Raw genomic sequence first — 27,599 nt, forward strand, 5'->3', positions numbered from 1 at the left:
ATGGTTATTCAGAGCCCAAGTGCTCTCCAGTTAGCAGGTGATAAATCTTGCCAGGACTGGGTTCTTCCCTTCAAGGTAGTGGGTTCCCTTCTGGCCCAGCATGTGTCAATAAATGTCATCCAGGAGCTAGCTTGTGGAAAGGGTACCTCACAACTTTGACCAGCACCCTATCCTGCTGTGCTGAGCTGATATCCAAGATTCAAGACAAAGCCCTTCCCACTCTTTCTTCTTCTCTCCTCACCAGAGGGAAGGGGTCTCTTTTACAGCTGTGAGCTGTGCAGCCTGATGTTAGGGGAGGGATGATGCCTGTTCTCCCTAGGTGCCCCAGCTGATGTCTCAGTAAATCACATGCCCTCACAGTCTAGTGTATTTTGGCCAAGTTCAGCTCTAGGATTTGCCTAGGTGTTGCAGTCCTTGTGGCCTAGACCGATTTTCATCTTTATTTGGGGCCCCAAAACACTTTAGTTTATGGTGACAAGGCTTGCGGGAACTCAAATTCTGACCACTATGATTGGTGATCCCTCTCTGGCTAGGGCTGGTTTAAATGCTTCCTCCCTGGGCAAGCATCAGCTGAGTTTTGTCCATTTTTGCTTCCTGATATAATAAGAGCAGCACTGAGTTCAATGCATCACAGTTGCTAGCTCTCCCTCTCCCCAGGGCAAAGGAATGATCTCCACATTATGCCATCACTGTTGGGGGATGAAGGAAGTGCTAAGTTGGTGATTCAGGACAGTTTTTCCTACCTTTTCAGTGCTTATTTCAGTGATATGAAATTAAAACCAGATACTGTGAGTACTCACCAGTTTTTGATTCGTGTGTGTGTGTGTGTGTGTGTGTGTGTGTGTGTGTGTGTGTAGATAGTTGTTAAATTGGTGCCCTTGCAGGGTGGGGAGGAGATAACTGACGCCACTTATTCTGCCATATTGCTCCACCCCCTGTTTATTTTGTGTGTGTATCTTTCTGGTTTGATGGAGTTCTGTAACATTGCCACTAGATTTTTTAAATTCTTGCTTTGTCCAATTGTTTTATGAGTTGTGATTTTCGTACTTTTGCGTGTTTCTTTAAGATGGAGGAGTATCAACCATTTTTTCATGTTTGGAACCCCTATGAGAATTGTTTTGTAGGACTAGTTAATGATGAATAACTCCCTCTGCATTTGCTTGTCTAGGAAATACTTTATTCTTTTTCATTTATGAAGTTTATTCTGGCAGGATAGAAAACTTGTCATTTGTAGCTTTTTTTTTTCTCTTATGCACTTTGAAAATAAGACCCCAATCTCTCTTAGCTTGCAAGGATTTTGCTAATTAGTCTATTGTAAGTTTTATGGGGTTTTCTTTATAGGTTACTAGATGTTTTTCTTTTGCTGATTTTAGGATTTTTTTTTCTTGACGTTGACATTAGATAGTCTGGTGACTATGTGTGATGGTGAAGTCCACGTTGCAATGTATTTCCTTATGTTCACTGGGCCTCCTGTATCTGGATGTCTAAATCTCTTGTTAGACTAGGGAAGTTTTCATCAATTATTTCCTTAAATAGGTTTTCTAAACTTTTTGCCTTTTCTTCTCCCTTGGGAATGCCCGTGTTTTGTAGATTTGGTTGTTTTATGTAGTCCAACACTTCTTGAAGGCTTTATTCACTCCTTTCATTCTTTTTTGTTTATATTGTTTGACTGGATTAATTCAAAAGATCTGTCTTCAAGTTCTGAAATTCTCTCTTCTTCTTAGTCATCTATTGTTGAAGGTTTCTATTGTATTTTGTAATTCCTTCAACAAATTTTTCATTTCCAGGAGTTCTGTTGTTTTTTTAAAGATATATACCTTCTTGGTAAATTTCTCATTCATACTCTGAACTGATTTTCTGATTTCCTTGTATTGATTTTCAGATTTCACCTGTATCTAATTTAGCTTCTTTAAAATCAGTATTTTGTATTCTTCATCTGGCATTTAAATTTTTTTTGTTAGGATTCATTGCTAGAGAATTACTGTGCTCCTTCCTTGTGTTCCTTTCAGTGTGTCATAATACCTTGCTTTATTATATTTCCAGTATTGTTACACTGAATTTTTCACATATGGAGGAACAGTCACTTTTTATTTTTGAATGTTCTTTCATTAGGATGAGACTTTTTTTTCTTTGAGCATGTGACTGTGATGTACGTTGAGTAGGGTCATTTTGTTTTGCGTCTGGGTGCACTGAGTAGTGAAGTCTCTGTATGATTTCCTTAGTTATAAATAGTTTTAGTTTGTGACTTTCCTAATTGCTAGTTGTAGTGGCCAGGGTACTGGGTTAGTGATCAGGTTTACAGTCTCCTGATTAGCTGAGGTGGCATGGTCTATTGTGGTAGTAGAGGTCATAAGAAGCTTATCTCGTTCCCCAATGGTATGTATTTGTGTCAGCAGATGTCGTAATGGACTATGGGTTGGTCTCCTGGCCAGTAGGTGGCACTTGCAAGTGATAGCCAGCTGCAGTGGTAACAGTAGAGCTACTGCTTGGCCTTTGTTAACCAGAAGTGTTAGGATGTGCCAGGCAATGGGTTGGGCTGTAAAATGGTCAGTAGTCTGGTCTCATGCTCTGCCTCAGAAGCAAGGGGGCAAAGTTGGATGGGGTTGGACCTGGGGACTGCAGTTGGGCCCCCTAATAGCAGGTGCAAGTGCTGGCCTTGACTGACGTCAAGAGGAAGTCCTCAGGCCTCTGGAAAAATGCCCAGGTGAGTGGAGCAACCGCTGCTCCACCAAAGTCTTAGCATGGGGAAGAAGGGGCAGTTCCAACTCCACAGCCAAATGAGTAGGAGTCTGACCTGCTTTGGTCTCACATTTGAGACCCAGTGAAGCTCCTTGCCATAGCCTGACCCTGGCAGCAAGTCAGGGCAGTTAGCCAGGTTACACTCAGTTTGTTTTCAGTCTGCAAACCTGCCCCAGGCCATAAAACTGGCTGCCCACATTAAACTCATGTGTCTCAGATAAATCTCCTTTTGCTTCAGTCCCAAGAAGTTAAAAAGACCAATTCTGCCACCCATGGATGGAGCTCATGCCACATTTGCCTCCCAGTTCTGGCCTTGAGGGCCCCTCCTCCACTCAAGACCAGATTGCCAGTCCCCAGCCCGACTCTCCAAATCGGTGGCTGCTGTCCTTGTTAGATGGGTGAATTCCACGCAGCTTGCTATGAACTAGGCTGGATAATGGCTTCCTTCTATCAGTGCCCAGGTATGGTAGTGTATGTGTGACACTTCCCAGTGCTGTTCCTTCTCACAGTCTCCAGGCTGCTCCACAAATTGGATCCAGGGCTTGGGAAAGTTGAGTTGCTCCCCTATGGCCTGGATTGCATCATTTCCTAGTGGGAATGTATATTACAGAGACACTCACTCCCCCTTTCCCATCTTTCCCAGATCCCACCAGGCAGGATGCTGCCTGCCTTCTTTTTCCCAGTATTTGAAGTTTTCTTTCTTTTCTGTTTAACTTCTATATTCCTTCTAAGATAAAAGTTCACAGCGTGAATCTCTACACATGTTTTGCTGTTTCCAAATGGGCAAGGTGTGCTAGAAAACCCTTAGTCTGCCACCTTGAATTTTTAAAACACTGTTCACTTTTTAAAAATTATTTTTACTTTCTGCTTTTTAGACTAGAAAATTTCAATTGTCCTATCTTTAAGTTCTCTGATTCTCTCTTCTACCTGCCGAGATCCGATATTGATCTTCTCTAGTACATTTTATTATTTCAGTTATTTTACTCACTATTGCCTTCCACAATCTTTTGTAGCCTGACATCCAACTCACACAATCTTTCCCAGTTTGACAATCAAACCAGGAAAAACAAAAACTATTCCCTTAGCAGTCCACAGAGAGGTTAGAACACAGCAAATAAGTTCTGCTCTGCTCCTTCTAGTCTGAGAGAGGAAACCAGGAAGTTACTGCTTCCTTCTGACCATGCCATGACAGAGAAGATGAGGCAAGGGCAAGTAAAAACACTACAAAACTTCCCTCTATTTGAATTTGGCTTTTTCATAAGTTGGTGTTTCTTTGGTTGCTGTAGACCTTTGATTGATTTCCATGGTGCCTATAAAGTTATTTTAGGCAGCTTACAGTTATTATTTTACTGTTTTCCTGAAGGAACAAGGGCCTGGAGCTTCCTAGTCTACCATCTTGCTGATGTCACTCACATTATCCATTCTCTGTCTTTTAAGTAATGTATTTAGGCCATTTTTATTTAATATAATTGTCCATCTGTTAGGACTTAAGTCCGCCTGTTATTTTTTTTTTCTGGTTTTCTCTGTATTTTATTTCCTTGGATTTATTTTCCTGCCTTCAAGTGAATTACTTGAACGTTTCCTTATAATTATATTTTGATTTATCTCTATAGCTTTTGTGTGCATCTCTTTGTGTTGGTTTCCAACAGTTTGATTTGTGTATATATTGTATATTGATTTCTAGTATTGGTAATTTGTATCTTCTCTTTTTGTCAGTCTTGCTAGAGTCTGTCTCTTTCTCTCCATATAGGTATGTTTATATGTAAATATATCTACATATATTTCTTTATATTTCATTTCTCTCTGTATATAACCTTTACATATATATACATATCCTTTATGTATATATAGATATATCATTTATATGTATATATATGTTTATTTTTCCCTATTTATAATATAATTGCTTAAATTATTTCCTCTACACATATATGAACCACACTGACAGTGTTATAATTTTGTGTAGACTATCACATTATTTGGAAAGTGCAAGGGAAGGAAAGCCTATTGCATTTACTCATATTTTTGCTTATTCTGTCATTTATTCCTTCCTGATTGTCCAAGGTTTCTTATCTTATTAATTTCCTTATTTTACATAATTTCCTTTAACCGTTTTTTGGGGGGGCAGCTCTGCTGATGACAAATTCTCTGTTTTCCTTCATCTGAGAATGTTTTCATTTTTTTTTCCTTTTCTGTAAGAAATTTTCATTGGGTATGGGTTTCTGGATTGTTTTCCTTTAGTACTTAAGAATATGCCATCTCTTCCTGGTATGCTTGGTTTCTGACAATAAATCTGCTGTCATTCCTATTGTTTTTCTCCTACTGATAACGTGTTGATTCTTGTTGCTCTAAAATTACTTTTCTTTGTCTTTACCTTTCAGAAGTTGTATTATGAGGTATATTGGCATGGATTTCTTTGGGCTTAGCCTGTTTGGGATTTCTTCAGCCTCTTGAATCCATGGGTTCATGTTTTTCACCAATTTTTAAGAAAAATTCAGTCATTATTTCTTTGAACACTTTTTCTGCCTCTCCTTCTTTCCCCTCTTCTTTTAAGCTTCCAATGAGACAAATGTTATGTCTGTTGTTATAGTCTCATATGTATCGTAGGCTCTGTTCACTATTTTTTTTTTTTGGTTTATTTTCCGTTGTTCAAATTAGATAATTTCTATTATTCTGTCTTCTAGTTCACTGATTCTTTCCTCTGTCCCCTCGTCTCTATTGTGCTGTTAAGTCCATCCCTGTAACTTTTTATTTCAATTATTGTATATATTAGTTCTAGTTTTCCATTTGCTTGTTCTTCGTATTTTCATTTTCATTTTTTCTTTCTCTCATCTTTGTTTTTTTCCTTTTTAATTTCTTCCTTTTTCTTGCTGAGCCTGTTTTTTAGGGGTAGGTTTTCTATGTTTTCATTTGTCTCATGTATATTTGTAATTGTGTTTAAAAACATTTTTTCATGGATGCTTTAAAACACGTTCCAGATAATTCTAACATTTCTATCATCTTGTCTTGCCATCCATTTATTGTCTTTTCATTCTGTTTGGGTTCATCCTGGTTCTTGGTATAATGAGAATTTTTTATTAAAACATGAGCATTTTCAGTTATGTTAGGAGCCTCTGGACACTATTTAAACCTGATTTAAATTGTGTTTTAACTGACTTTTTAAAAAGGCCACTCTGGCAAAGGAAGAAAGGTTGCCACCTCATTACTCCCAGGTAGAAGTAGAAGTTCTCATACAGCTTCTATTGACAGAAGGGCAGAGTTCTTCATTACTGCTAGGTGGGGGTGAGAGTTTTGACTTTCGCAAAGTCTTTGTGTACACTGTGCTGGGGGAAATGTATTTATCACTTGGTAATAGCGAAAGTCCTGACTCTCCACTAGTACAACTCTGACACCACTACACTTAAGAGGTGGTGGGACTCCTTATTACTGCCAATTGATGGGAGAAGTCTAGGCTGCCGAGTGGTCTCCACTAATGCTTTTGTGATGGAGGGGCATGTTAATAGCCAGCTGTGTGAAAGTTTCAATTTTCTACTTAGCCTTTTCTGACACCACTCTGGGAGGTTTTGGAGTACCTCATTACAGCCTTACAGGGGTGGAAGCTTAGGTTTTCCACTCAGTCTACATTTAACACTCTTATGTGGCCTGTGCAGAAAATTGGTGAGTCTTGGAGAATTACACTGGATTAGCATAAGCTTAACCAGCTGGTTACTCCAATTGCAGCTACTGTATCATATGTAGTTTCATTGCTTGAGCAGAATAACAAATTTTCTGATGCAGCTATTAATCTGGCCAATGCTTTTTTTTTTTTTTTTTAAATTATAACTTGTAGCAAGGACCACCGGAAACAGTTTTATTTCAGTTGTTAAGGCCAGCAGTACACATTCACTGTCCTACCTTAGGGATATATCAATTCTCCAGACTTATGTCATAATTTAGATTGAGGGATCTTGATACCTTTCCCTTCCACCGACATCAGACTGGTCCATTACATCGACGGCATTATGCTCATCGGACATAGTGAGCAAGAAGTAGAAACTACAATGACTTGTCAGTAAAGCATTTGCATGTCAGAGGATGAGAGATAAATCCAGCAGAAATTCAGGGGCCTTCTACCTCAGTAAAATGTACAGGGGCTCAGTGGTGTAGGGCATGTTGAGATATCTCTTCTATGGTGAAGGATAAGTTGTTACATCTCACTCCTGCTACAAACAAAAAAGTGGTCCTGTGCCTAGTGGAATTCTTTGAATTTGGGAGACAACATATTCCTCATTTTGGTGTTAGAGGCCCAAAAAGCTGCTGATTTTGAGTGGGGCTGAGAAAAAGAGAAGGCTCTGCAACAGGTACAGGCTTCCACGCAAGCTGCTCTACCACTTGTGCCATATGAGCCAGCATATCCAATGGTAATTGAAGTGGTAGTGGTGGATAGTGATATTGTTTGGACATTTTGGCAGACCCCTGTAGGTGAATCACAGCTCAGATCCTTAGGATGTTGGAGCAAAGCCTTGTAATCCTCTGTAGGTAACTATAATCCTTTTGAGAAAGAGGCTTTTGTGTGCTACTGGACCTTAATAAGATCTGACCGCTTAACCATGGGCCACCAAGTTACCATATCTGAGCTGCCTACCAGAAACGGGGTGTTGTTTGACCCACCAAATCATAAATGTGGATGTGCACAGAAGCCTCAAATAGGACTGAAGGCACAACAAAGTTACATAAAGAAGTGGCCCAAATGTGCATGGCCCTGATTCCTCCTATCTTACCTTCTTTCTCCCAGCCTCAACCTAAGCCTTTTGAGGAGTTTCCTATAACCAATTGATAGGGCAAGTGAAAGCTAGGGCCGGATTTACAGATGCTTCTCTGCAGTATGGAGGCACCACCACAAAGTGGACATCTTTAGCACCACATCCTCTTTCTGGGACATGCCTGAAGGACGGTGGTAAAGAAAAAAATCCTCCTTGTGGAAATAATTTCTAGTAGTATACCTGTTCAGTCATTTTACTTGAAAGGAGAAATGACCAGACATGTGATTGTATACTGGTTCATGCATCATGACCAATGTTTCGGATGGATAATCAGGGACCTGGAAGGAACATGATTGGAAAATTTGTGACAAGGAGGTCTGGGGGATAGGCATGGATAGACCTCTCTGAGTGGGTTTGTAATGATTAAGTGCATAGGATAGCCCATTCTGTGGATACCAGTAAGCCTCTTTCCCCAGTCACTCTAATCATTGCCCAGTGAGTTCATGGACAAACTGGACATGGAGGCAAAGATGGATGTTATGCATGCACTTAACAATTTGGTTTTTCATTTACCAAGGCTGACATGGCTACAACCACTGCTGAGTACCCAATTCGTCAACAGCAGAGACCAACACTGGGTCCCCAGTACAGCACCATTCTCTAGGGCGACTAGCCTGGTGATAGATTGATTACATTGAACTTTTTCCATCATAAAAGGGGCACCATTTTGTTATTATTTGAATAGACATTCTGGATATGGATTTGTCTTCTCAGCACATGTTTCTACTAAAACTGTCATCCTCGGATTTATGGAATGCCTTATCTGCTGTCATAGTATTTGTATGTGCCAGCTCTGACTGCCATAACGCAATACCATATGTAGTCGTGTGTTACTTGAAGATGGGAAATGTGTTCTGAGAAATGTATCATAGGGCAATTTCTTCACTGTGTGAGCATCATAGCGTACGCTTACACAAACCTGGATGGAATAACCTTACTACCCTCCTAAGCTACATGGTATAACCTTTTGCTTCTAGGCTAAAAACATGTAAAGCATGTTTTTGTACTGAATACTGTAGGCAATTGTAACACAATGGTAAGTATTTGTGTATCTAAATATAGAAGAGGTACAGTAAAAATATGGTATTATAATCTTATGTGACCATCATCATATATATAGTTCATCATTGGCTAAAATATCATCATGTGGCACCTGACTATATTGGTTGTCTTAAATGACAGAAATTTATTGTTTCACACCTCTGAAGGATAGAAGCCTGCTATTGGTTTTGTTTATCAGGAAACCCGTACTAAGATTGATATTATTTCATCATTTTTTTCTGCATTGTTTGGCTGAAGTAGAGTGGTTATTGTCTAAAATCTTCTGACTGGGTAGATTGTTCCTTCCTTGATCTTTTGGATAAAAACAGCAGGCTTTTATTGTAGCATTTTTGGTCTGTGCCCATTGGTATTTCTGGGTTACTGGCTTCTTCAGCTCCATGTCTTAGATATATGAGTAAAAGGAAAACCCAAAGGAACCTATCACCATGTTGTTCCTCAGGTCTCAATGTCCCTTGCCAATCTGCCTTCTCTTCTGTAGATTTCAGTCTTTTTATGTTTGTTTTATATATCACATTCGGGTTTCTAGTTGTACTTATTGTGAGGAATGGGGAAAATTGTACCTGCTCCACCTTCTTAGAAGCAGAAGTCTATATAAAATATTTTGTTTATTTTGCACAACATATTATCTTATACATTTCCTGATATAGGCATACCCCACTTTTGAGAACTCGGGCCTAAAGAATGACTCTTTAAACATTTGAGGAAGTAGAGGACTGGAAGTAAGGGGAAGTGGGTTCTAGTCTTAGCTTGACTACTGTATGATTTTGGACTCATTCTTTATCCTCGGTCTCTGTTACTTCATCTCAAAGATGAGCATAAAAACAGCTACCTTGCCCACTTCTAAGGGTTATGTAATATAAAATTTTAAAGGAATGTGAAAATTCTGTAAAAATATTAACAATCACTAGAAATCCAATACTTGTGGGCTTGGGAAGTAGCATTACATATCTAAGCAAATAGGGTTATATCTGATATTTTACTTTAACACTCTTGGGGATATGGAAGGGATGGAGAAGAGGGAACATTTTGGTAAAAGGATTAAATTCTAAGGAAATCTAGATGGGGAAAGGAGGAAGACGTTAGGAGTTTCTATGTACAGACTTTATATGGTACTTTTGCTTATAAGAAGTCCACTTCTTTTTTGAAGTATAGAGTATCCATTTTAAGGACTTGTGTCCAGGAGACCAAGAAAAGCAAATCATCTGGTATTCAGTAGTACGGAGAACTACAGAATAGGTCAAAGAAGTTCCAGGGACTTCAGCAACTGGACGTTATGGTTTCTCATGCTAGTAGTCTTCCATGAATGGAACTCAGTTTCTCAATATTTTCTCTATTCCCTTTTCAATTATGGCCACTTTTATACCCTTTTCTCTGCCTCCTGGCTTCTGCTTACTTGTGGTTCTTTTTCCACATAATTTAGGCTTAAAATAGATTCATCATTGCTGCTGTTGTCTCTCTTTACCTGATAACCTTTCATATTCTGGCCTACTGTACTGGTACTGCTAATTGCCCCTTCTCTCTGTATTTCTTAGTTCAACTTCTCAAAAGTTAGAGAGTTGCCCCAGCACATCTTTTTGTAGTAGAAAGTGTAATAGTTCACTGGCAAATCTATGGTTAGGCTAAAATTTTACTAAGTTTGCACCATAGTCTAATAGCTATGGCCATACATGAGAGTAAAGTCACATTTTCCTTTAGTAGGGTCTGAAGTCATGACCAGCTGTCTATAAGAAACCATGAGTGAGCAGGCATCACAATTTATATCTAATACAAAATAAATAATGTATAGACCACAGTATGTAAATTACCAGTTGGTATGTCTTAGTATAAAGTCAAAGGGAATTGGGGAAAAGGAGATTTCAAAGATTCAGCTGTTCAGTTTAATCAGAGAATAAAGAGAGAATAATACCTTCACCTTTTTTCTACTAGAAAACAAGTATAGCTTTTGAGTTTCTCTTCTTCCTGGGCTTGCTTTTTTATGACTAAGTGTTTGGGGCTTAATCAGCGGGCTCTGGGATTTGTGCCCTCTCAGTCTTCATCCTGCTGGCTCAATAAGTGACTCCTTTATGACCATTCCCGATATTTTACTGTTTCTTTATTATTCAAGTGTCATCTGTTGTTTTCCTTGTTAACGATCAAGTTGAGTAATGAGCTTTGTGTCTCAGGCAGTTTAGAGCTAACATTAATTCCATACCTCATTATTAATGGGTTGATTTTCCCCTTTGAACTATCAGGAAAAAGCTGTTAACCCCTTTAGCAAATGCCCTTTTCTTCTGCTGTCACCAATTTGCCCTCCTTTTTCATCCGCATAGGGTAGTGTCTTGAATTGTATGTATTATCAGTCTTCTTTCTTCACCCTTGTCTCTTTACATGAATACACAATTGGAAAGTCTTTCAGACAAAATAAGAGCTATCCAGTTGACCATTTCCACCCACAATTGACTAGCCTGTCAGTCAGCCTGCAGGCCTGAAGACTTGTCAGTTGGAAAGAATGCTAGATAATCTGTTATCGAGTATGAAACCAGCCAGTAGGCCAGTCAGTCAGAGTGTCAGACAGAGAATCACCAAGTTTGTATGTCAATGAATCAGTCTATCAGAGAGTCCATCAGATAATCTATCAATCATCTATATGATAGAAAACAGTAACTAAGGAATCAGCCTGCCAGACCACTAATCAGACACACAGAAAGCTTGTTCAATAGAGCACAAATAAGTCAGTGAGCTAATCATTCAATTAGTCAGGGAATCCAAAAGTTATCCTATCAACTAAATAAATTTGCCACTCACTCTGTGTGTTTGTAAGCCAGCCTATCAGAAATTTAGTTAATACAGCAGCTGATTAACCAGTCAGTAATTCTGTCGGTAAGCCAGCCAGCCAAACTTTCTTTTAATCAGCCAGACCGCCAACCAGCACAGGGGAAGGCTAATATATGGGCCCTTTTGTGACCTTAAGGTGGTAACAACAGAGGGTGAGATAGACATGTCCCATCATGGTCAGGTCACATCTCACATCTTGATTGTCATCTTCTGAGACAGGAGAGGATTGCCAAGACATATAGTACCTTTGTGTAAATTATTAAAAGGCACCTCCCCACCCAAGATAAACTGTAAAAAGGGCAACTTCAGGGATTGATTAGGAAGCGGCACTCTTTATTCTGACACAACCCCAAGCCAGGGCTCGAGTCTTGTCAAGCAGATAATGGGCTGAATTTCAGCCCCTCTGTTCTCAGTTGAGTGCCTTTGTGCAGTATACATTCTATAATCATTTGTGAAGGTCCTGTCAGAAAGACTTTTCATGACACAGTCTAAAGTAGTTCCCAATATGCTGGATTGTCTCTGTCGACTTGATATTATCAATTTCAGAACCATATTTCTCAGAATCCTCTTCTTTATATGGTTTTAGGTTACAGTTTGCCAACAAAGGGCACTTGCATCAGATTTGGAATTAGAAGATGTTATTCTGTGGAGGCAGTTGCAGCAAGACATGTAAGCAAATGTGAGACTTATAGCATTTTTCCAGTGAGCTCTTAAGGTCTCTCTACCTGCTTCACTATGACTAAAATTGTAGATGGGAATATCCCTGAAGGATTCTGGAGAATTTTAGCAATTTTCTCATGAGCTCTTAGAAACCACCCACTTCTGTGCTTCAGAATACAATCATTATTAGCAGCATACCTCACCTTTGCTACCCTAGTTCATGCAACAGTTGTATCATCTCCTAATTCCTACATGAAAACTCTTCACAACTGGAATCCACAGAGTAGCTTCTCTTTTCCTGACCAAACTAATTGATAGGCACAATCACTCCTTTTTTCCTTAACTTTTAAATTCAGGGGTACATATACAGGATGTGCAGGTTTGTTACATAGGTAAGGAGTTTGTTGTACAGATTAGTTCATCACCCAGGTATTAAGCCTAGTATTCATTAGATATTTTTCCTGATCCTTTCCTTCCTTCCACCCTCTGCCCTCCAGTAGGTCCCAGTGTGAGTTGTTCCCCTCTATGTGTCCATGTGTTCTCATCATTTAGCTCCCACTTATAAATGAGAATAAGCAGTGTTTGCTTTTATGTTCCTGCATTAGTTTGCTAAGGATAATGGCCTCCAACTTCACCCATGTCCCTGCAAAGACATAATCTCATTCTTTTTTATGGCTGCATAGTATCCCATGGTGTATATGTACCACATTTTCTTTATCCAGTCTATCATTGATGGGAATTGAGATTGATTCCATGTCTTTGCTATTGTGAATAGTGCTGCAATGAACATACATGTGCATGTATTTTTATAATAGATTGATTTATATTCCTTTGGGTATGTGCCCAGTAATGAGATTGCTGGGTTGAATGGTATTTCTGCCTTTAGGCCTTTGAGGAATTGCCACACTGTCTTCCAAAATGGTTGAACTAATTTACACTCCCATCAAAAGTGTTCCTTTCTCTCCACAACCTTGCCAGCATCTGTTATTTTCTGACTTTTTAAATAATAGCCATTCTGGGCTGGTGTGAGATGGTATCTCGTTGTGGTTTTGATTTACATTTCTCTATTGATCAGTGATGTTGAGCTTTTTTTCGTATGATTGTTGGCCACATATATGTCTTTTTTTTTTTTTTTTTTTTTTTGAGATGGAGTCTTGCTCTGTTGCCAGGCTGGAGTGCAGTGGCATGATTTCAGCTCACTGCAACCTCCGCCTCCTCGTTCAAGCAATTCTCCTGCCGCAGCCTTCTGAGTAGCTGGGACTACAGGTGCGCACCACCACACCCAGCTAATTTTTTTATTTTTAGTAGAGACGGGATTTCACCATGTTGGTCAGGATGGTCTCGATCTCTTGACCTCGTGATCCACCCACCTTGGCCTCCCAAAGTGGTGGAATTACAGGCTTGAGCCACTGTGCCCGGCTCGCATGTATGTCTTCTTTTGAGAAGTGTCTGTTCATGTCTTTGCCCACTTTTTGATGGGGTTGTTTTTTTCTTGTTAATTTGTTTAAGTTTCTTATAGAAACTAGATATTAGACTTTTGTCAGTTGGCAAATATTTCCTCCCATTCTGTAGGTTGTCTGTTTACTCTGTTAATAGTTTCTTTTGCTGTGTGGAAGTGTTTTAGTTTAATAGATCCCATTTGTCAATTTTTGCTTTAGTTGCAATTGCCTTTGTCATCTTCATCATGAAATCGTTGCCCATGCCTATGTCCTGAATGGTATTGCCCAGGTTTTCTAGGGTTTTTATAGTTTTGAGTTTTTCATTTAGGTCTTTAATCTATCTTGAGTTGATTTTTGTGTAAGTTGTAAGGACGGGGTCTAGTTTCAGTTTTCTGCACATGGCTAGCCAGTTATCCGAGCACCATTTATAAAATAGGGAATCCTTTTCCCATGCTTGTTTTTGTCAGGTTTGTTGATGATCAGATAGTTGTAGGAGTGTGGTCTTATTTCTGGGTTCTCTATTCTGTTCCACTGGTCTATGTGTCTGTTCTTATACCAGTACAGTGCTGTTTTAGTTACTGTAACCTTGTAGTATATGTTGAAGTCAGGTACTGTAATTCCTCCAGCTTTGTTCTTTTTGCCTAGGGATTGCCTTGGTTATTTGAGCTCTTTTTTGGTTCCATATGAATTTTAAAATAGTTTTCTTTACTTCACAAGTTACTCCTAATCACATTACCTTTTTTAATTCCATCATAGCACTTACATTCTACTAGTCGATATTTCCTTATTTTCTAGATCTCTTAACAGAATTAAAATTTTATAAAAATAAAATTTTTGTTTCCTACAGTAGTGTCCCCTATGCTAAAACAGACTCCAAAGCATAGTGAGCTCTCAATAAATACTGTTGAATTACTGAATAGATAAATCCAGTAAGTAATTTCTTACATTTGAATAACACATTAGACTTTATCATTTTTAAAGTACTTTCCTTCAATTATGAGATTTCATCCACACAATAATTCTGTGAGCTAGGTGGAGATTCTTATCTTCATTTGATATGTGGGGAAGTAAAACTTTGGAATGCATATGCTAAACAATTTCCCCATGTTATCAACAAGTGGCTGCTAGAGTTAGAAACTGAACACAGACCTCCTGACTCTTATTTTCTAAGTAAAAAAAAAAAAAAAAAAAAAAAATCCCAACCATGGTAATGGGAAAAAGTATAAGGTCAACTTTTGTTAGTGGCTTGGACAGCAGAGTTGGGCCCCAAGAGTCTGATAAACTTGTTGGTGTGTCTGTGTCCCACAATTGACTTAAAAGCAACTCAGCAGGTCCATCACAAAGAAAAATAGTCAAGTGGGCAGGGTTTATGTCTTCCCTTTGCGTTCTCCGTGCCCAACATTTAACTCTAAACCTGGTTGCCTGTCTCCTCAGAGCTTCCTCCATTGTTTGGACTTTCTCAAATCCCACCTCCACCTTTTCATAAGTGACCCGTAGTCTTTCAGGGCACATCTAATGCTCACATTTTAAGTTGTGCGGTTAAACAAAGGGCTTAAGAGACCAACATGTTATCCAACCTAAAGTTATAACATGTTGGTATTTTATTTATTTATATATTTTTAATTTTTTTTATTACAATCGCTTTATGGGTATAATTTTTTCAGTACATGGGTGAATTGTATATTGGTAAAGTCTGGAATTTTAGTGTACCCATCACTTGAGTAGTGCACATTGTACCCAATAGGTAGGTTTTCATCCCTCACTCCCTTGCACTCTCCCCCTTTGCAGTCTCCAATGTGCATTATACCATTCTGATTGCTTTTGTTTACCCATAGCTTGCACGCTCTCACTTGTATGTGAGACTGTGTGGTATTTGGTTTTCCATTCCTGAATTACCTCATGTAGAACAATGGCCTCTACTTCTAGCCATGTTGCTTCAGAAGGCATTACTTTTTGTTTTTTTATAGCTGAGTAGCATTTCATGGTATATATATATACCATATTTTCTTTATCCACTTATCAGTTGATGGGCATTTAGGTTGATTCCATACCTTTGCCACTGTGAGTAATGCTGCAACAAACACACATGCAGATGTCTCTTTTACATTAACATTTTCTTTTCCTCTGAGTAGATATCAGTAGTGGGATTCCTGGATTGAATGGTAGATCTAATTTTACTTCTTTGAGAATCTCCATACTGTTTTCCTTAGAGGTTGTACTAATTTACATTCCCACCAGCAATATATAAGTGGTCCTTTTTCACCACATCCATACCAACATCTTTAAATTAAAAAAAAAAAAATATATATATATTTGCAACAGAGTCTCACTCACTCTGTCACCCAGGCTGGATTGTGATGGCACAATCATGGCTTATTGCAGCCTAAAACTCCAAGGCTCAAGAGATTCAATCACCTTAGACTCCTGAGTAGCTGGGACTACAGGTGTGTACCACCAGGCCTGACTAATTTTTTTTAAATTATTAGTTTTTGAAGAGATGGGGTCCCACTATGTTGCCCAGGCTGGTCTCAAACTCCTAGGCTCAAGCAATACTCTCACCTTAGCCTTCCAAAATGCTGGGATTACAGGTGTGGGTAATCACACCAATCCTGTTTTTTGACTTTTTACCTAGCGTTTTGGCTAGGGTAAGGTGGTATCTCATTGTGATTTTAATTTGCATTTACCTGAAGACAATGTAGTAATGTTTGATGTAATGAGTTTTTTTATGTTTCTTGGCCATTTGTATATATTCTTTTGACAAATGTCTATTCATGACATTTACCCTTTTTTTTTTTTTATACTTTAAGTTCTAGGGCACATGTGCACAACGTGCAGGTTTGTTACATATGTATACATGTGCCATGTTGGTGTGCTGCACCCATTAACTTGTCATTTGCATTAGGTATATATCCTAATGCTATCCCTCCCCACTATAGCCTCCCCACAATAGGACCCAGTGTGTGATGTTCCCCTTCCTGTGTCCAAGTGATCTCATTGTTCAATTCCCATCTATGAGTAAGAATATGCGGTATTTGGAATTCTGTTCTTGTGATAGTTTACTGGTAATGATGGTTTCCAGCTGCATCCATGTCCCTACAAAGGACAAGAACTCATCCTTTTTTATGGCTGCATAGTATTCCATGGTGCATATGTGCCACATTTTCTTAATCCAGTCTGTCACTGATGGACATTTGGGTTGGTTCCAAGTCTTTGCTACTGTGAATAGTGCCACAGCAAACATACATGTGCATGTGTCTTTATAGCAGTGTGACTTATAATCCTTTGGGTATATCTCCAGTAATGGGATGGCTGGGTCAAATGGTATATCTAGTTCTAGATCCTTGAGGAATCACCACACTGTTTTTTACAATGGTTGAACTAGTTTACAGTCCCACCAACAGTGTAAAAGTGTTCCTATTTCTCCACATCCTCTCCAGCACCTGTTGTTTCCTGATTTTTTAATGATTGCCATTCTAACTGCTATGAGATGGTATCTCATTGTGGTTGTGATTTGCATTTCTCTGATGGCGAGTGAGGATGAGCATTTTTTCATGTGTCTGTTGGCTGTATGAATGTCTTCTTTTGACAAGTGTCTGTTCATATATACTTTGCCCACATTTTGATGGGGTTGTTTTTTTCTTGTAAATTTGATTGAGTTCTTTGTAGGTTTTGGATATTAGCCCTTTGTCAGATGAGTAGATTGCAAAAATTTTCTCCCATACTGTAGGTTGCCTGTTCACTCTGATGGTAATTTCTTTTGCTGTGCAGAAGCTCTTTAGTTTAATTAGTTTCCATTTGTCAATTTTGGCTTTTGTTACTGTTACTTTTGGTGTTTGAGACATGAAGTCCTTGCCCATACCTATGTCCTGAATGGTATTACCTAGGTTTTCTTCTAGGGTTTTTATGGTTTTAGGTCTAACATTTAAGTCTCTAATCCATCTTGAATTAATTTTCATATAAAGAGTAAGGAAAGGATTCAGTTTCAGCTTACTACTAATGGCTAGCCAATTTTCCCAGCACCATTTATTAAATAGGGAATCCTTTCCCCATTTCTTGTTTCTCTCAGGTTTGTCAAAGATCAGATGGCTGTAGATGTGTGGTATTATTTCTGAGGGCTCTGTTCTGTTCCATTGGTCTATATCTCTGTTTTGGTACCGGTACCATGCTGTTTTGGTTACTGTAGCCTTGTAGTATAGTTTGAAGTCAGGTAGCATGATGCCTCCAGCTTTGTTCTTTTGACTTAGGATTGTCTTGGAAATGCGGGGTCTTTTTTGGTTCCATATGAATTTTAAAGTAGTTTTTTCCACTTCTGTGAAGAAAGTCATTGGTAGCTTAATGGGGATGGCATTGAATCTGTAAATTACCTTGGGCAGTATGGCCATTTTCACAATATTGATTCTTCCTATCCATGAGCATGGTATGTTTTTCAATTTGTTTGTGTCCTCTTTTATTTCACTGAGCAGTGGTTTGTAGTTCTCCTTGAACAGGTCCTTTACATCCCTTGTAAGTTGGATTCCTAGCTATTTTATTCTCTTTGAAGCTATTGTGAATGGGAGTTCATTCATGATTTGGCTCTCTGTTTTCTGTTACTGGTGTATAAGAATGCTTGTGATTTTTGCACATTAATTTTGTATCCTGAGACTTTGCTGGAGTTGCTTATCAGCTTAAGGAGATTTTGGGTTGAGATAATGGGGTTTTCTAAATATGCAATCCCATCATCTGCAAACAGGGACAATTTGACGACTTCTTTTCCCAACTGAATACCCTTGATTTCTTTCCCTTGCCTGATTGTCCTAGCCAGAACTTCCAACACTATGTTGAATAGGTGTGGTGAGAGAGGGCATCCCTGTCTTGTGCCAATTTTCAAAGGGAATTTTTCCAGTTTTTCCCCTTTCAGTATGATATTGGCTGTGGGTTTGTCATAAATGGCTCTTATTATTTTGAGATACGTTCCATCAATACCGAATTTATTGAGAGTTTTTAGCATGAAGGGCTGTTGAATTTTGTCAAAAGCCTTTTCTGCATCTATTGAGATAATCATGTGGTTTTCGTCTTTGGTTCTGTTTATATGCTGGATTACGTTTATTGATTTGCCTATGTTGAACCAGCCTTGCATTCCAGGGATGAAGACCACTTGATCGTGGTGGATAAGTTTTTTGATGTGCTGCTGGATTCGGTTTGCCAGTATTTTATTGAGAATTTTTGCATTGATGTTCATCCGGGATATTGGTTTAAAATTCTCTTTTTTTGTTGTATCTCTGCCAGACTTTGGTATCAGGATGATGCTGGCCTCGTAAAATGAGTTAGGGAGGATTCTCTCTTTTTCTATTGATTGAAATAGTTTTAGAAGGAATGGTACCAACTCCTCCTTGTACCTCTTGCAGAATTCAGCTATGAATCCGTCTGGTCCTGGACTTTTTTTGGTTGATAGGCTATTAATTATTGCCTCAATTTCAGAGCCTGCTATTGGTATATTCAGGGATACAACTTCTTCCTGGTTAAGTCTTGGGAGAGTGTAAGTGTCCAGGAAATTATCCATTTCTTCTGGATTTTCTAGATTATTTGCGTAGAGGTCTTTATAGTATTCTCTGATGGTAGTTTGTATTTCTGTGGGGTCAGTGGTGACATCCCCTTTCTCATTTTTTATTGCATCTATTTGATTCTTCCCTCTTTTCTTCTTTATTAGTCTTGCTAGCAGTCTATCAATTTTGTTGATCTTTTAAAAAAAACAGCTGCTGGATTAATTGATTTTTTGGAGAGATTTTTGTGTCTCTATTTCCTTCAGTTCTGCTCTGATCTTAGTTATTTCTTGCCTTCTGCTAGCTTTTGAATGTGTTTGCTCTTGCTTCTCTAGTTCTTTTAATTGTTATATTAGGCTGTCAATTTTAGATCTTTCTTGCTTTCTCTTGTGGGCATATAGTGCTATAAATTTCCCTCTACACACTGCTTTAAATGTGTCCCAGAGATTCTGGCATGTTGTATCTTTGTTCTCATTGGTTTCAAAGAACATCTTTATTTCTGCCTTCATTTCGTTATGTACCCAGTAGTCATTCAGGGGCAGATTGTTTAGTTTCCATGTAGTAGAGTGGTTTTGATTGAGTTTCCTAGTCCTGAGTTCTAGTTTGATTGCACTGTGGTCTGAGAGACAGTTTGTTATAATTTCTGTTCTTTTACATTTACTGAGGAGTGCTTTACTTCCAACTATGTGGTCATTTTTGGAATAAGTGTCATGTGGTGCTGAGAAGAATGTATGTTCTGCTGATTTGGGGTGGAGAGTTCTGTGGATATCTATTAGGTCCGCTTGGTGCAGAGCTGAGTTCAATTCCTGGATATCCTTGTTAATTTTCTGTCTCTTTGATCTGTCTAATGTTGACAGTGGGGTGTTAAAGTCTCCTATTATCGTTGTATGGGAGTCTAAGTCTCTTTTAAGTCTCTAAGGACTTGCTTTATGAATCTGGGTGTTCCTGTATTGGGTGCATATGTATTTAGGATAGTTAGCTCTTCCTGATGAACTGATCCCTTTACCATTATGTAATGGCCTTCGTTGTCTCTTTTGATCTTTGATGGTTTAAAGTGTGTTTTATCAGAGACTAGGATTCCAATCCCTGCTTTTTTTGTTTGTTTGTTTGTTTTTTTTCCATTTGCTTGGTAGATCTTCCTCCATCCCTTTATTTTGGGCCTATGTGTGTCTCTGCATGTGAGATGGGTCTCCTGAATACAGGAAACTGATGGGTCTTGACTCTTTATCAAATTTGCCAGTCTGTGTCTTTTAATTGGACCATTTAGTCCATTTACATTTAAGGTTAATATTGTTATGTGTGAACTTGATCCTGTCATTATGATATTAGCTGGTTATTTTGCTCGTTAGTTGATGGAGTTTCTTCCTATCATTGATAGACTTTACATTTTGGCATGTTTTTGCAATGGATGGAACCTGTTGTTCCTTTCCATGTTTAGTGCTTCCTTCAGGATCTCTTGTAGGTCAGGCCTGGTGGTGACAAAATCTCTAAGCATTTGCTTGTCTGTAAAGGATTTTATTTCTCCTTCACTTATGAAACTTAGTTTGACTGGATATGAAATTCTAGGTTGAAAATTGCTTTCTTTAAGAATGTTGAATATTGGCCCCCACTCTCTTCTGGCTTGGAGAGTTTCTGCCGAGAAATCTGCTGTTAGTCTGATGGGCTTCCCTTTGTGGATAACCCGACCTTTCTCTCTGGCTGCCCTTAACATTTTTTTCTTCATTTCAACTTTGATGAATCTGACAATTATGTGTCTTGGAGTTGCTCTTCTCGAGTAGTATCTTTGTGGTATTCTCTGTATTTCCTGAATTTGAATGTTGGCCTGCCTAACTAGGTTGGGGAAGTTCTCCTGGATGATATCCTGCAGAGTGTTTTCCAACTTGGTTCCATTTTCCCTGTCACTTTCAGGCACACCAATCAGAGGTAGATTTGGTCTTTTCACATAATCCCATATTTCTTGGAGCCTTTGTTCATTTCTTTTTACTCTTTTTTCTCTACACTTCTCATCTCGCTTCATTTCATTCATTTGATCTTCAATAGCTGATACTCTTTATTCCAGTTGATCGAGTCGGTTACTGAAGCTTGTGCATTCCTCATGTAGTTCTCGTGTTATGGTTTTCATCTCTATCAGTTCTTTTAAGGACTTCTCTACATTGGTTATTCTAGTTAGCTGTTCGTCAAATCTTTTTTCAAGGTTTTTAGTTTCTTTGCGCTGGTTACATAGTTTCTCCTTTAGCTCTGAGAAGTTTGATTGACTGAAGCCTTCTTCTCTCAACTCGTCAAAGTCATTCTCTATCCAGCTTTGTTCCATTGCTGGCGATGAGCTGCGTTCCTTTGGTGGGGGAGATGCGCTCTGACTTTTTGAATTTCCAGCTTTTCTGCACTGCTTTTTCCCCATCTTTGTGGTTTTATCTGCCTTTGGTCTTTGATGATGGTGACATACTGATGCGGTTTTGGTGTGGGTAACCTTTCTGTTTGTTAATTTTCCTTCTAACAGTCAGGACCCTCAGCTGCAGGTCTGTTGGAATTTGCTTGAGGTCCACTCCAGACTCTTTTTGCCTGAGTATCAGCAGCAGAGGCTGCAGAAGATAGAATATTGCTGAACAGCGAGTGTTGCTGTCTGATTGTTGCTCTGGAAGCTTTGTCTCAGAGGTGCTTTTTCTCAGAGGTGCACCCAGCCGTATGAGGTGTGAGGTGTTGCTCTGCACCTCAGTTGAAAATGCAGAAATCACCCATCTTCTGTGTCGCTCACACTGGGAGCTGGAGGGTTGAGCTGTTCCTATTCGGCCATCTTGGGCATGCCCCTCATAGAGTCTCTACCCATTTTTTAAAGGATTTTTTTTCTTGCTGATTTGTTTGTGTTCCTTGTAGATTCTGGATGTTAGTCTTCTGTTGGATACATAGGTTGCAAATATTTTCTGCCATTCTCTAGATTATCTGTTTACTGTGATGACTATTTCTTTTGCTGTAAAGCTACTTTTTAGTTTCATTAGGTCCCATTCATTTATTTTTGTTTCTGATGAATTTGCTTTTGGGGTCTTAGTTATAAATTCTTTGCCTCGGCCAATGTCCAGAAGAGTTTGCCTGGATTTTCTTGTAGAATTTTTATAGTTTCAGGACTTAGATTAAAGTCTTTAATCCACGTAGAGTTAATTATTGTATATGGTGAGAGTTAGGGCTCCACTTTCACTCTTCTACATGTGGCTATCCAGTTTTCCCAATACCATTTATTAAATAGGGTGTCCTTTCCCCACATTATGTTTTCATATGCTTTGTCAAAGATCAGTTTGTTGTAAGTATTTGGCTTTACTTCTGGGTTCTCTATCCTGTTCTATTGGTCTATATATATACTTTTATATCAGTACCGTGCTGTTTTGGGTACTATAGCCTCATAGTATAATTTGAAGTTTGGTAATGTGATGCCTCCAGATTTGTTCTTTCTGCTTAGGATTGTCATTTGGGCTCTATTTTTGGCACCATATGAAATGTATGATTGTTTTTTCTAATTCTGTGGTTTAATAGGAGTTACATTGAATCTGTAGATCACTTTGAGCAGTACGGCCATTTTCATGATATTGATTCTTCCAATCCACTAGCATGGGGTGTATTTCCATTTGTTTTTGTCATCTATGATTTCTTTCAGCAGTGTTTTGTAGTTCTCCTTGTGGATAACTTTCATGCTTTTTGTTAAGTTGCAGCTATTGTAAAAAGGATTGAGTTCTCGATTTGATTATCAGTTTGTTTGGTGGTATACAGCAGTGTTACTGATTTGTGTGCATTGATTTTGTTACTTGAGACTTTGCTGAACTTAGTTATTAAATATAAAGTCTTTTGGAGGAGTCTTTAGAGTTCTCCAAAGTTTATATCATTGGCAGGGAAAGATAGTTTGACTTTTTTTTTTCTGATTTGGATGCCTTTTATTTCTTTTTCTTGCCTGATTGCTCTGGCTAGGACTTCCATGTTGGTATTTTAACCTAGAGACAATACCTCAGCTCAAAAGAGTGAGCTGAATAGTGAAATTTCAGGAATGATTTAAAACCAGTGGACAAGAACTTAATGTGTGAGATTTTGTTATATTTTGGTGTGTGTGTGTGTGTGTGTGTGTGTGTGTGTGTGTGTGTGTGTGCATTTACAGATTTCCCAGTAGACACCTTGGTGGAGACCTCCAAGGTGGGACCCTGGGTCTTGAGTGCCCCACTAATGGGCCAGAATGTCCTTGACTTCATCTATTCCTTGAACTTTTTTTCAGGTTTGTAGGTCAGTCACTCACATTTACTAAACATCTCTTATATAGAAAACTGGTTCTGTGTCTAAAAACTTTGACCTATACCATTGTGATAGACTCAGCAAGTTGTCTACTCTTATCCGTTCTTTCCTCCTTCTAAACAGAACCATAATTTTGTTTGGGTAAGTAATGCATCCACTTAAAATACTCCTCTCCACAAACTCCCTGCAACTAGGTGTGATAATGTGACCCATCATGGCCAATGATAGATTGAGCTGGCACTCATCCTGTGCCTTTTGCCCTTTTTCCTTTCGTGCCTAGAATGTGATGCAACTTGAGAGCACAAGGAAGAAATATACATGTTAAGGATTTGGGGGCCAGAAATTCTAAAAACCTGATATTTGAAGACCTTAGAACCACTGTTCCAATCCTCTGTGGTCTACTTCCATGCTTTTTTTAGTGACGCAAATAAAGCCCTTATTTATCTAAGCCAATTTAGGAGAATTTCTGTTACACAAAGTCAGCACAATCTTAGCTGATAAAATAATCTCATTTAATCTTCTCAACAACTTCATGAGGTAGGTTTTATTATTCCAACTGGAAACATGAAGAAACAGAGGCTAAGAGATTTGTCTAAGTCCACACAGCTTTTAAGTAGCAGTCTGGATCCAAATCTAGGTCTAACTCCATTTCCTATGCTCTTTCTTCTATACTACTGCGTGACAGCTTTCTTACAGGATACTCTGCCAGAGAGAAATTGTGTGTGTGTGTGTGTGTGTGTGTGTGCGCGCGCGCGTGTATTAGACGGTGTGTGTGGGGGTGGGGGAGAGAGAGAGAGAGAGACAGATGCAACCTTTTGAGAGACGAATCAATCACTGTCCTCATGAGGCATTTTCTAGGTTCCTGGTGGTACTGACTGGGTCATATACAAATAAGATATGTATGTATATAGAAAGGGACCAGGAAACTTTGTTCTTACCTCCCAGGAGCTTCTGGTCTAAGATCAATCGTCCTACTCTATCCCTTCTATGCATCCCAACAGCACTATCGGAACCACTTGTCATTTAGGTGTAACTTTAATCCATTTATCTATTAATTTAATGAACATTTATTAATTACTTCTTCCTGGCCAGGCACACCAGAAAAGAAATACTGGACTGATTCTGAAGACCTGAGTCCCAGTTCTAGTACTACCATTAGGAATGAGTTCTACGCCTCAGTCTCTCCATCTATATAAGAAGGACATTAGACTAGATGATCTCTAAAAAACTTCTAGCCCAAACAGACTTGGTCCCTTTGAATTGATTCAGGTTTGGCCAAAAAGGTATTTTAGGGCCAGATCATACTAGATCTTTAATACCTTTTGAAATGCTTGGGATTTCCCCAGAGACGATAAAAAATACTATGGAAGTTTTTCAGGTTATACCTGGGTAGTGCTTCTAAGTTAAAATTGCAGCTTTCAGTTTCCTGATTGGGTCATCTTGGGCAAGTTTCTTAACCTCTCTGTGTGAGTTTCTATAGAACGGGAACAACAATTGCACCTATGGCATAGCATTCTTACTAGGGTTAATGAGAAATAAACATAAAAAACCCATAGCACATTGCCTGGGAAAAAGAAAATGATTAATCCATGGCAACCATGATTATTACTAATTTTCTGCCTTCTAGACACTCCCTCTATTTTCTAGCCAGGTTAGTAGGCCCCCTTTCTTCTTTTCCTACCATCACACAAGGAAAACAGCTGCCCTTGCTGAAAGAGAACTGGCAAGGGTGAGGGTGGGGGTGGGAGTAGAGGGGATGCTGTCAAAGAAGCCCTGATTTGAATTAGAAATACCTTCTAGCCCAGCAGAACAGTACTTATTATTGATCGCACTTCATCCTCATGCTCCCTCCCCAGGGCACAGAAGAGGAGACAGGCTTGGGAGGTAGCCCAGCTGAACACCCACAAAGCAGAGGCTCCTCTTTGGCTGTTGACAGTGGTATCTGCAGCTCACTTTAAGATGGCCAGTTGGCCCACATTCATTTTCTGTTGAATGACTTTTAACTTTCATTGCTTTTTCACTCACTTTGATAACCTCTCAGTGGCTGCTTTTCTGAGATCTTTCATAATGCAAAAATGCGTTGAACAATCGAAGTCAAAATCACTGAGCTAAATCCCCACTTAATGTGTGTGCTTTGTGGAAGATACTTAATTGATGCCAGAACCGTAATAGAATATCTACATTCCTTCTGTGAAACCTGTATTTTGTGTTACCTATAGATCAGCAGATATTGTCCTGTAATGTCCAAGTTCACAAAACCATTTTGCTCCTGAATATAATGTCAGATAAAAATCCTCAATCTATTGTATACAAATTTTTTCCAGGCCTTTTCAAAAATAAAATAAGAAGGGATCTTTATGCATCTCTTTCTTCAGCTGTTGCTGCCAATGGCTCTTATGAAAATAGAGAAGTTGCAGATGAAGATAAGAGAATTATAACTGATGATGAAACAATAAGCTTATCCATTGGATTTTTTTTTTTTTTTTTACCAGAAGAGGAAGTAAACAAAGACAAAGAGAAGTTTAAGGAGGAGGTGAATGACAAAAGTTGTTTACAATGCCCAGCCAGAATGACTGTGATGAACCTAAGGAACATACCTTATATTTCCCGATGAACGTCATGTATAAAGAGGAATCTTTAAAGGATAAATATACATTAATGGATATTACTTACATTTATATATGGATAAGAAATGGAATTCTTCCTTTAAAGTACGGTGTTTGACCTACTAGTAAAAGAATGAAGCTTAGTTGCCAGAGAGATGAACTGACAAAACTGCTGGAGAACTAGAATGTGACTTTGGAAGTGACAAGGCCAATGGCCCAGTAGGAGTTATTTCCTCTAGCTCTTCTTGTTTGCCTAGCCCTACTACTCCAATCCAGTCTCCTCATCTTCAGTTTCCTCACACGCCCAGTGTGTGGCACCAGGAACAGTCCCACTGGTAACTATGAACCTTTCTCTGCCAATAGACCTAAAAAGTCATCAGAAAATGAGTTGTTAGAAACTTCATTCTTAGGTTGATAACTGAGGCTGTTAAGGAAAAAAAAATCCAGCTCCTAATTTTTTTTTTTTTTTTGAGACAGGGTCTTGCTCTGCTGCCCAGACTGGATCACAGTGGTGTGATCACAACTCACTGCAGCCTAGACCTCCTGGGCTCAAGCTATCCTCCCACCTCAGCCTCCCAAGTAGCTGGGACCACAGGTGAGTGCCACCATGTCCAGCAAATTTAATTTTTTTTAAACGTAGAGATGGGGGTCTCCCTATGTTGCCCATGCTGGTCTCAAACTCCTGGGCTCAAGCAATCCTCCGTCCTTGGCCTCCCAAAGTGTTGAGATTACAGATGTGAGCCATAGTGCTCAGCCAAGCTCCTAATTTATATAGGTATTTCTATGCCATTAGAGCTTTACAAACACTAATACATGTGACTGTGGTCAAATTTGCTTTCTTTTGTAGTGACATTGAATTTGACTATAAAAGATGGACTAGGTGTGACATTCATATATACATTACTTGGAAAGAAAGATTGTCTTAAAAATAACTGTTTTTTTGTGTGGGCAGGCAATGTTTTCTTCTGTGTGAAGTGGTTTCTGTAAACACTGTTCGAATGTGAAAACACTCTAAAATAGACATAAAACCTTGGTCCATAGTTTGTCAATCTCCATTAACATCTGTGTTACATGCTCTTGGATTGCTCTTGTTGTTATGTTGTTTTATGAACCTGTAGACAACACATGCTTTTTATTTTGAAATTTAAAAAATAAAAAGAATATGCATAGAGTGGTACATAGACTACACATCGAACGCTGCGATGTAACTGTGAGTAACCATTTTTTGCATATTTAACCATTTTGAGTTCTTCATTTGATTTTACTTCTCTGTTATTGCACAGAACAATCTTAAGAAAGTAAACAGCAGTTTTACAGTTTGTGTGCTTTAAAAGTGGCTACTATTGTTTATTTTTACTGACTTGTTTAAATGAACGTATTTTGTAAGAATCAGATGGCATTATGCTTGCTTTACAATGCTGTATTGGTACAGAAACAGTATTGTATATTTATAAATATAATAATGAAAATATTGTGTTTCATGTACTTAAAAATGGTTGTTCAAGTTATCCAAACTAGTTCAGACTTGGCAGATACTCTGTATTTGAATTTTGCTTATCATCATGTAACATTTTAAATGTGGATACACAATTCTAAATTATTTTCAATTGGAAGAAATTGACAAATCATTACAATGTTGAAATATTTCCACTAATACATTTTTTACTTTTAAATTTTATTACTATAATAAAG

At 38.6% G+C, this 27,599-nt stretch overlaps 1 pseudogene; it reads left to right on the forward strand.

Annotated features, from left to right (window-relative positions):
- Positions 1-26,322, forward strand: LOC105476732 (polycomb complex protein BMI-1-like; annotated as a pseudogene).
- The last annotated feature ends 1,277 nt before the right edge of the window (positions 26,323-27,599 follow it).

Source organism: Macaca nemestrina, chromosome X (assembly GCF_043159975.1).
Source record: "Macaca nemestrina isolate mMacNem1 chromosome X, mMacNem.hap1, whole genome shotgun sequence".
Lineage (NCBI taxonomy): Eukaryota > Metazoa > Chordata > Mammalia > Primates > Cercopithecidae > Macaca > Macaca nemestrina.